This window comes from Haemorhous mexicanus, chromosome 26 (assembly GCF_027477595.1).
Source record: "Haemorhous mexicanus isolate bHaeMex1 chromosome 26, bHaeMex1.pri, whole genome shotgun sequence".
NCBI lineage: Eukaryota > Metazoa > Chordata > Aves > Passeriformes > Fringillidae > Haemorhous > Haemorhous mexicanus.
This window is the reverse complement of record NC_082366.1, coordinates 1,701,806-1,711,148: the sequence shown is the minus strand read 5'-3', so window position 1 is coordinate 1,711,148 and position 9,343 is coordinate 1,701,806. Positions and strand designations below refer to the sequence as shown.

The window sequence follows — 9,343 nt, the reverse complement described above, 5'->3', positions numbered from 1 at the left end:
CCTGAAGGTGCCTTTCAGGCCCAACTTCAGGACTTGGTGACTTGGAGCTTTTCCAAGACATCCCTCCTACAAACACCGACAAATCCCGTCAGAAACATGGAGCAGAGACCACCGAGAGTGCCAAAGATGGCCTGGGTGGAGGAGGAGGAAGAAGGCCCTGTTGCTGTCCCAGCACAGGAGACTTCAGAGGTGGTGCCGTTCCAGCCACCGCAGGAGGGTGAGTGGCAGAGCTGGGCCGCAGGACTGGGGCCTGTGGCCGACTTGTCCCCATGCTGTGCCATGCCATCCCCTGGGGACATGCCCACGGACAGGACAGAAGAGGGGCCGGGCGGACACCCTGCTGTGGCCGTGCTCCATCCTCCTGGGCCATCCCGGGGCTCTCCCTGCCTGGGGAGCACAGGGCTGGCCTCTGTTATCCGGCCTCTCCTGCCGCCCCTCAGCTCTGGCTGCGCTCTTTGCCAGATGCAGCCGTGGAGTGCACACAAGAGCAGCAATCCAGCCACGGCCGTTTCCGCAGCACAGCACAGGTACCTGCAGCCACCCCCAGCTGGGCAGGGCCTGCTGTCCCTGCTCAGCCGAGCACCATGTGGGCAGCACTCCATGCAACATCCCCGGCTTCCTGCCCTTCGCCTACAGTTTGTCTGCAAATTTATAAAGAGGATGCAGGAGGAGGAGACCATGGCCATGGGCACTGGGCCTAGACCATTCTCGCCCGTCTTCCAAACCGAGACCAGTGCTGCCCTCCTGTGTATGCTGGTAGAGGAAGATTTTTACAGCCCACAGCAAGTAAGCAGCCTGTGGCCAGGGTTTGATCCTGCCAGGAATTGCTTGCCCTCCCAAGCCATGCATGCTGGTCCCTGGGAGCCTTTGAGGCCACGAGGCAGTGTGGTGGGAAGGGAAGCACTTCTCTGGGGAAGCTGGGAACATTGCTCCCTCTGGCAGCTTTCCAAATCTCCCCGTGCCTGCTCCAGGTGCCTGCCATGGTGAGGTACATCCACCAGTGGCTCCTGGCCAATGATTCTGATGAGCACAGGCTGGACAAGCCCCTGCTGGATCTCACCGAAGCAGAGCCAAACGATGCAGTCATGGCGCTCCTGCGTGTGGCCCCATCCTGTGACAGGTATGGGGCCCACCTGCCCAGAGGGCTCAGGGCTCCTCAGCCCATCACCCTGTACAGCCTGTCCCAGGTGTCTGACCAGCAGAGAGTTCCAGGGCCCTCTGCTCCCTTTCCAAGCCGTGGCATGTCAGCCCCTGAGCCTGCTGCCATGCTCCCTCCCTGCCCCTCAGGGCTCTGTCCCCGCAGGGCTGGGCTGCCTGGGTGCTGCTGCTGAGGGGCAATCGGCAGAGGCAGAACTGGCAGCCAGCTCAGCTCCCCCCAGTGCTGTGTCTGAGACCCCCTGAGACAGAGCTCTAACCCCACAGAGCCGCCACGGCCATGTGGAAGATCATCATGGGCTCAGCCAGGACCGCGGAGCTGGCACAGCTGGTCCTCCTGGATGTGCTGGGGAGCTGGCCAGAGCACAGCACGCGCACCTCCGACGGGGACGAAACGGGTGTCTTTGCCGTGGCCGTGAGTTTCTGCAACTGGCCTTTGCTGGCCCCAAGGCCGCCTCTCCAGCAGCTCTCCCACCCTCCTTTCCCCACTCAGGCATCTCCCTGCCTCAGGCGCTGGCCTGAAACCTGGCCCAGGGGCAGCTTCAGGCCCGCCAGGCCCCGTGCTCCCCCTGCGTCTCTCGGGGCCTCTCCCTGCCAAGCTCGGGCCCTGCCACACGGACACCTCGGCACTGAGCGCTGTCTCGGGGGGGCTTTGTCCTCTGCAGGCAACCGTGGTGATGTGGAAGATCCTCCAGGAGCCCTGTATCCCACGTATACTGAAGGTGTATTTCCCCCGCCTCTTTGTGCACCTGCTCTTCCAAGTGTTCTTCAGCACCCTGGATGTGCCAGAGGAGGTCGATATCTTCTGGATGGAATGCCAGGAAGAGCACGGCCTTGCCACCAGCCCCAACAGGTGCTCCATCCCAGTCCTCCTGTCCCTGCCACGTGGCCTGCGAAGGAGCCAGTGCTGCCAGCGTGACCTGCTGGGCTTTGCTCTGCACACAGGTTTGCGGTGCGGACCCTGAAGTCCCTGCTCTGCCTTCTCCGGTGTGAGGATGTGGTGGTGGCAATGGAACGCAGGTGTGGCTGGGACACGCTGCTCTCTGTTGACACCCACCACTTTGCCGTGGCTCTGCTGGCCAGGTGAGACCCCCTTCTCCCCCACTGCCTCTGACATTTGTGCTCTGTGCCCCGGTGCCCCACACAGCCCCCGTGGTCATGGGCTTGAAGGCCCTGTCACTGAGGGACGGCCAAGCAGACTCGAAGAGGAAGGGAGAGGAGGATGCCAGTGAGCAACCAACTCTCAAATGGCCCACGTCCCCTTGCTGGAAGGGTGGTGGAGAAAGATGAGAAGTGTGTGAGTCACTCCTGGGAGAGGTTGGCCCCACTGGCTCAGGGTCTTGTTTCCTTTTTCCTCTCGTCAGAGAAATTTGCCATTCATCTGTACGCTTTTGCTCTGGGATTGCATTCTACGTGCTCAGCCTCCTTGGCGAAGAGATGCCCTATTGGGATTTCCCTGCCCTGGCATTCCTTGTGGAGGTGAGCCTCAAGGCCAGCACTGCCTGGCTGAGCTGCCTCCCAGCTCTCTGCCCTCTCACAGCCACAGCTGCCAAGAGGGTGCCCGTGCCCTGTGCTGCTGCCCGGCCCAGCCCTTTGCTGTTCCAGGCACCTGCTGGCGGGGTCCCCTGTCACTGCCCTGTGCCTTTCAGGTCCTCCAGTGCCTGGACTTGAGGGAACGCAGTGACAGTGTTCTGGAGATCATGTCACAGAACCTGCAGAGCGAGCACAGGGCGAGGCGTTACTTGGCCCTCAGAGGCCTCGTAGTGCTGGGCAAGAACCCCTTGATGGTGAGAAGGGGGCAGTGCCTGAAGCCGTGCAGGCAGCGTGGGGCCGGGCAACGCAGTGGCTTGGCCTCGCCTGGGCTTCGGGCCCTGGGGCAGCTGCTCCCAGCTCTCCTGCCTCCCGCTTCAGCTGCCCGAGTGCTTCGGGACAGGCCTTTGGCCTCTGGGCCCTGCGGCAGCAGGGTGGTGTTTCACAAACTTGTGATCCACACAGGCCGAAAAAATGAGGAGCCTGAATGAAAGCCTTGTGGATCTTCTGGATGAAAATGATAGCGACATGGTCAGGATGACCATTCTTCTACTCAGATACACTCTCCTGGATAATGGCGCCCCAATACCCACCCCCATCGCCCTGCAGCTGGCTGAGGCACTCCTGCCACTCTTTGACTGCGTAAGGCTCTGTGCCCACAGCCACGGCCCCTGGGTGCTGCCCGGACGCTTGGTGCCCTGTGGAGATGCAGCCCTGTGCCCTGGGGGGCCTGAAGCAGCTGATGCTGAGGTGTTTTGTCCTTCCTTTCACACAGCATGATAGCCAGGTGCAGCTGAGCTCCATGTGTGTCTTTCAAGAGATGCTGGACTTACTAACAGAAGATGGAAGAAAGGCCCTGAAGTCACAAGTGCGCCAGAGCCTGCTTCCACTCTACATCCACTGCCATGATGAGGATCAGCTTGTTGCTGAGGTGAGGGCTTGTGGCCGGCTGCTGTCCCCCTGGGAGTGGGCTGGGCTGCCTCCTGCCCTGGCTTCCTCCCAGGCTGCAGCCCCCTCCAGGCTGTGGCACTGGGATGCTCCTGCGCTCCTGGGATGGCCTGTGGGGCCATCTGTGCGTCTCTGCTGCTCTCCAGGCCTCCAGGGAAACGCTGCATTCTTCAGCCACATTCCTGAAGAGGAGGGATCTCGAACAAATGCTGCAGATGGATCAGACATGGAGGTTCGGCAAGTGCCTGGTAAGGACAGCCGAGAATCCCCAGCCTCAGCCTGAAGGCCCCCGAGGGTGTTGCTCAGTGTGCGGGGCTGGCAGCTCTTTCCCTGCCCGCTGCTGCACACAGAGGCCGCGCGGGCTCTACTCCAGGCTCCCGTGGGCCCGAGCCGGGGGCCCATGGAGCCCCGGCCCGGCGGGGCTGCGGGGCGGAGCGGCACCGCGGCTCCCCGGGCAGCAGCCGGCCCTCTGGCCCCTCCCCTCGGGAGCCCGGCCCCAGCGGCTGCTGGCCGCGCCTCAGGGCTGTGCGGGCAGGGAGGGGCTGAGCCCGCGCCAACCCTTCCTTCCCTCCCGCCGCTCTCTCCAGCTGGCCGAGGACAGGAGTCAAGCGGCCGAGCACCTGCTCCAGGCCCTGCCCTACCTGCAGAGCCCACAGGAGCCCCTGCGAGAGGCGGCCATCAGGTTCCTGGGTGAGCCACGAGCCCGGGCTCCCTCCCCAGCCCGCCGCAGCTCGGCCCCAGCCCCACCTGCTGCCCCGGCAGCGCCAGCTGGACCCAGCGCCGTGGAGCCCCGCCTGGCCTCGGCGCCGCTGCCGCCCTCTGGCAGCCGTGCCCTTGGGCGGCAGGGTGCGGCCAGGGCCGGGCTGAGCCCTGCCGGGCCAGCAGGCCGTGTGGCCACAGCGCCGGCAGCGCCGCTGGCAGGGAGCTGTGCCGCTGGGGCCGTGACAGGCTCTGTGTTCGCAGGGATCGGCGGGCGGCACCTGAGGGGGCAGCAGCAAGAGCTCCAGCTGATCTGCAGTGGTGAGTGAGGGCAGCGGGCTGACAGCGGGGGGAGAGCTGCAAGCCCTGCTCCGGCTGCAGAGGCCTCTGCTCCCGTGAGCAGAGCATACTGAGATTTCAGGGCCACGTGTGCCACTCGTGGCCAGCAGCTTCGGGCTGATCCCCTTGGTCCCTGCTCCCACCTGGCCATGGCAAGAGCTGGCCGGGATGGCCCTGGCAGGGAGCTCTCCTCAGCTCCCCGCAGATCCGACATCTGAACCGTGGCTCTGTTCCTCTCTCTTGCAGCCCTGGAACGCCTGACGGAGGACATGAGCAGTATTGTGTCAGAGCTGGCACTTGAAACCCTTCATGTCCTCCGAGCAACAGCGAGTGGGCAATATTCCATCTTCCAGAGGCTGCAAGATCAGCTGCGCAGGGCATGGAGGACTCGGCCTCGTCTGTCACGGCTCGGCTGGCTGCACTGCTGGAGCCCTGTACAGAGCTGATCCGGGAGGCTCTCTTTTCTGGGGCAACCTGAGCCAGCAGGGATTTTCTTTTTCTTTATGATTTTTCTTTTCCTCCCTTCCATTTTTTATCCAATGTAAATATAGAATGTGTTATAGTATAGAGACTCTCAGGAGCTTTTCTTTGCTGCCCAGGGTCCGTAGGGCACAGGGGAAGTAGGGAAAAGGGTGCTTGTACTTAGCATCCTGCCCAGGTATGCAGTGCTGCAGGGAAAACGGCCCGAAGCCCCTCGGCCTTTGGTGGTTCCGCTGAAGCCTTTGTGCTGCCGACAGAGCGGCCGGGCAGGTGCCTGGCGATGGCCACAAGCCCTGTGCCGGGCAGGAAGCGCCATCCGTGTCCTCCCGCCCATGTGCTGCTGCCCGTGTTGCTGAGGGCTCCGAGGTGCCTCTGGATGGGGCTCCTCTGGAGCTGCTGTGGGGCTGCGGCGCTGCTGCTGGGCAGCTCGGCTGGGCTGGGGGAGACCCTGAAGAGACGGGGCCATGAAGGGATGAGCTGCTGTGGAGGCCCTGACGGGACGAGGCAGTGGGAAGGAACAAGGGCGATGTGTGTGAGGGAGTGGTTGGCAGGAGGCTACAAGGGGACAGGAGGCCCCTGAGGAGCCGGGGTGCTGGGAAGCCCTGAGCAATTGGGTGTCGGGTGCCACAAGCAGCCCCAGGCAGCCACCTTGTTCCTGGCACCCGGCTGCTCTGGCACTTCCCCAAAGCCTCTCCCAGGCCTTTGGCAGAAGCCCTCGAGGCTGGGAAACCACCCCAGCAGGAGGGTGTGGACACCCCGGAGGTGCCCAGGCTGGGGACAGGGAGAACAGGGGGCCACTGCTCGGGCACTGCACTGGGTGCTGCCAAGAAGGAGCAGGGGAAGAGTCAGGGCTGGCGGCCAGCCCGGGCCCTGGCGGCTGCCCAGGCCACGGTGCTGTGACCGAGGCTCCCTGACCCAGAGCTCTGGGCTCGCAGAGCTGCTGCCACCATGGGGAGGGAGGCCATGTCTCGTCCAGCAGGGCTGCCGAGTCGCTGCTGCTATCCCGGCAGCTCTGGACCCCGCAGAAACAGCACCAGAGCGGGCTCAGGAGCGAGCACAAAAACAGCAAGTCTACTTTCAGCATGTGCAGTGGCTGCTCCATTAGGGTGCTCACATCATACTCAGAGACACAGAACAACTTCTCTGTCTCCTCTGAGACCCCTGTTTTCTGTACTTTGCCAATGCACCCGATATTAACTGCTGGCCTCAGACACACAATGCTGCACTAAATTTTAAACTCAACTGGTTTTTTATTCCTGAATACATGAAAAACCTACAGAAAGTCCATGGAGACATGATTGTGTCTCTTTAGAGTCTTTCTGTCCAGTGAAATGCAGTAGCTATTGGTGCTTTTGTGCTGGTGCTAATCCCTGCTATGGAAAAAGTCATTTCAGGAAGGAGCAACATCAACTGACAGAGACCAAGTGTGGCCAGCAATTGCTGCAGGTGCTCCAGCCATCAGCCCCTGCAGGAAGGAGCACAGCCCCCGATGCACGTGGGCTTTGGCTCCCTCTGGCACAGAAGCTCCCCGGGGGCACGGGTCTCTGGGGCAGGAGACGGGCACCAGCACTGCCAAGGCTCGGGGGGGGGGCAGGCCTGTTTGGGCGGGGACTCTGCCACACCTGCTGATGTCAGCGCTCCCCGGGCCCCAGGGCTCAGAGCAGCATTCGTGCCCGGGCCCACCCGTTCCTTGTGCGTGTCACCCTCGCGGGTTTAGGATGGCCACCAGCCGGGACCTGTCCCAGGGAGGCCGTGCCAGCTTCCCTGCAAGGCCCCGTGCCCCCTTCCCAGCGCGGCTGCGTCGGCAGCCCTGGGGGCTCCTTCTGCTGCCCTGAGCCCGCAGAGCAGGGCAGCGTTTGCTGATGCTCGGAGCCCTTCCTAAAGATCCTCTTGGGCTGGCTTGGACACCTGGGGCCAGGGATTCCTTCCAGCCTGGGCCACTTTGGGTGGGCTGGGGGCGGGCTCAGGGAAGGTGGCAGTTTGTGCAAGGGCCCCTTGTGACATGGCGCAGCACAGTCACCCTGGCATGGAACGGGACAGGGTGTCCTTTGTGACACGCGGCGACATAGGAGCTGGTGGTGACTAGAGCACACCACAGTGCTTTGAGCAGGCGACGGGACAGGACGGGACAGAGCGGTGCCGTGAGGAGCCCCCGCACAGCGCGCTCGTTCGTGTCCCACCCGGAGCTTTTTTGAGGCGTTGTTCCTGCAGCTGAGCTCAAGGCCAGACTGCAGGACTTCCTGACCCGTGGTCTCCCTGAGGCTTGTCTTCTGCAGGAGCCCTCGAGGCCAGACCACAGTCCATGACAGGAGTCTCCTGTCCTTGTGGCAGGAGCCCTTGAGATTGAGTGCAGGACTTGCTGTCCTGTAGCCTTCCTGAGGCTTGTCTCCTGAAGGTGCCTTTCAGGCCCAACTTCAGGACTTGGTGACTTGGAGCTTTTCCAAGACATCCCTCCTACAAACACCGACAAATCCCGTCAGAAACATGGAGCAGAGACCACCGAGAGTGCCAAAGATGGCCTGGGTGGAGGAGGAGGAAGAAGGCCCTGTTGCTGTCCCAGCACAGGAGACTTCAGAGGTGGTGCCGTTCCAGCCACCGCAGGAGGGTGAGTGGCAGAGCTGGGCCGCAGGACTGGGGCCTGTGGCCGACTTGTCCCCATGCTGTGCCATGCCATCCCCTGGGGACATGCCCACGGACAGGACAGAAGAGGGGCCGGGCGGACACCCTGCTGTGGCCGTGCTCCATCCTCCTGGGCCATCCCGGGGCTCTCCCTGCCTGGGGAGCACAGGGCTGGCCTCTGTTATCCGGCCTCTCCTGCCGCCCCTCAGCTCTGGCTGCGCTCTTTGCCAGATGCAGCCGTGGAGTGCACACAAGAGCAGCAATCCAGCCACGGCCGTTTCCGCAGCACAGCACAGGTACCTGCAGCCACCCCCAGCTGGGCAGGGCCTGCTGTCCCTGCTCAGCCGAGCACCATGTGGGCAGCACTCCATGCAACATCCCCGGCTTCCTGCCCTTCGCCTACAGTTTGTCTGCAAATTTATAAAGAGGATGCAGGAGGAGGAGACCATGGCCATGGGCACTGGGCCTAGACCATTCTCGCCCGTCTTCCAAACCGAGACCAGTGCTGCCCTCCTGTGTATGCTGGTAGAGGAAGATTTTTACAGCCCACAGCAAGTAAGCAGCCTGTGGCCAGGGTTTGATCCTGCCAGGAATTGCTTGCCCTCCCAAGCCATGCATGCTGGTCCCTGGGAGCCTTTGAGGCCACGAGGCAGTGTGGTGGGAAGGGAAGCACTTCTCTGGGGAAGCTGGGAACATTGCTCCCTCTGGCAGCTTTCCAAATCTCCCCGTGCCTGCTCCAGGTGCCTGCCATGGTGAGGTACATCCACCAGTGGCTCCTGGCCAATGATTCTGATGAGCACAGGCTGGACAAGCCCCTGCTGGATCTCACCGAAGCAGAGCCAAACGATGCAGTCATGGCGCTCCTGCGTGTGGCCCCATCCTGTGACAGGTATGGGGCCCACCTGCCCAGAGGGCTCAGGGCTCCTCAGCCCATCACCCTGTACAGCCTGTCCCAGGTGTCTGACCAGCAGAGAGTTCCAGGGCCCTCTGCTCCCTTTCCAAGCCGTGGCATGTCAGCCCCTGAGCCTGCTGCCATGCTCCCTCCCTGCCCCTCAGGGCTCTGTCCCCGCAGGGCTGGGCTGCCTGGGTGCTGCTGCTGAGGGGCAATCGGCAGAGGCAGAACTGGCAGCCAGCTCAGCTCCCCCCAGTGCTGTGTCTGAGACCCCCTGAGACAGAGCTCTAACCCCACAGAGCCGCCACGGCCATGTGGAAGATCATCATGGGCTCAGCCAGGACCGCGGAGCTGGCACAGCTGGTCCTCCTGGATGTGCTGGGGAGCTGGCCAGAGCACAGCACGCGCACCTCCGACGGGGACGAAACGGGTGTCTTTGCCGTGGCCGTGAGTTTCTGCAACTGGCCTTTGCTGGCCCCAAGGCCGCCTCTCCAGCAGCTCTCCCACCCTCCTTTCCCCACTCAGGCATCTCCCTGCCTCAGGCGCTGGCCTGAAACCTGGCCCAGGGGCAGCTTCAGGCCCGCCAGGCCCCGTGCTCCCCCTGCGTCTCTCGGGGCCTCTCCCTGCCAAGCTCGGGCCCTGCCACACGGACACCTCGGCACTGAGCGCTGTCTCGGGGGG

At 63.2% G+C, this 9,343-nt stretch overlaps 1 long non-coding RNA gene across 1 annotated transcript; it reads left to right on the top strand.

Annotated features, from left to right (window-relative positions):
* Positions 1–4,498: 4,498 nt before the first annotated feature.
* Positions 4,499–5,236, top strand: LOC132338531 (uncharacterized). Its single transcript, XR_009489467.1, has 2 exons — positions 4,499–4,653; positions 4,918–5,236. It is a non-coding gene; the product is annotated as an uncharacterized LOC132338531 (long non-coding RNA).
* The last annotated feature ends 4,107 nt before the right edge of the window (positions 5,237–9,343 follow it).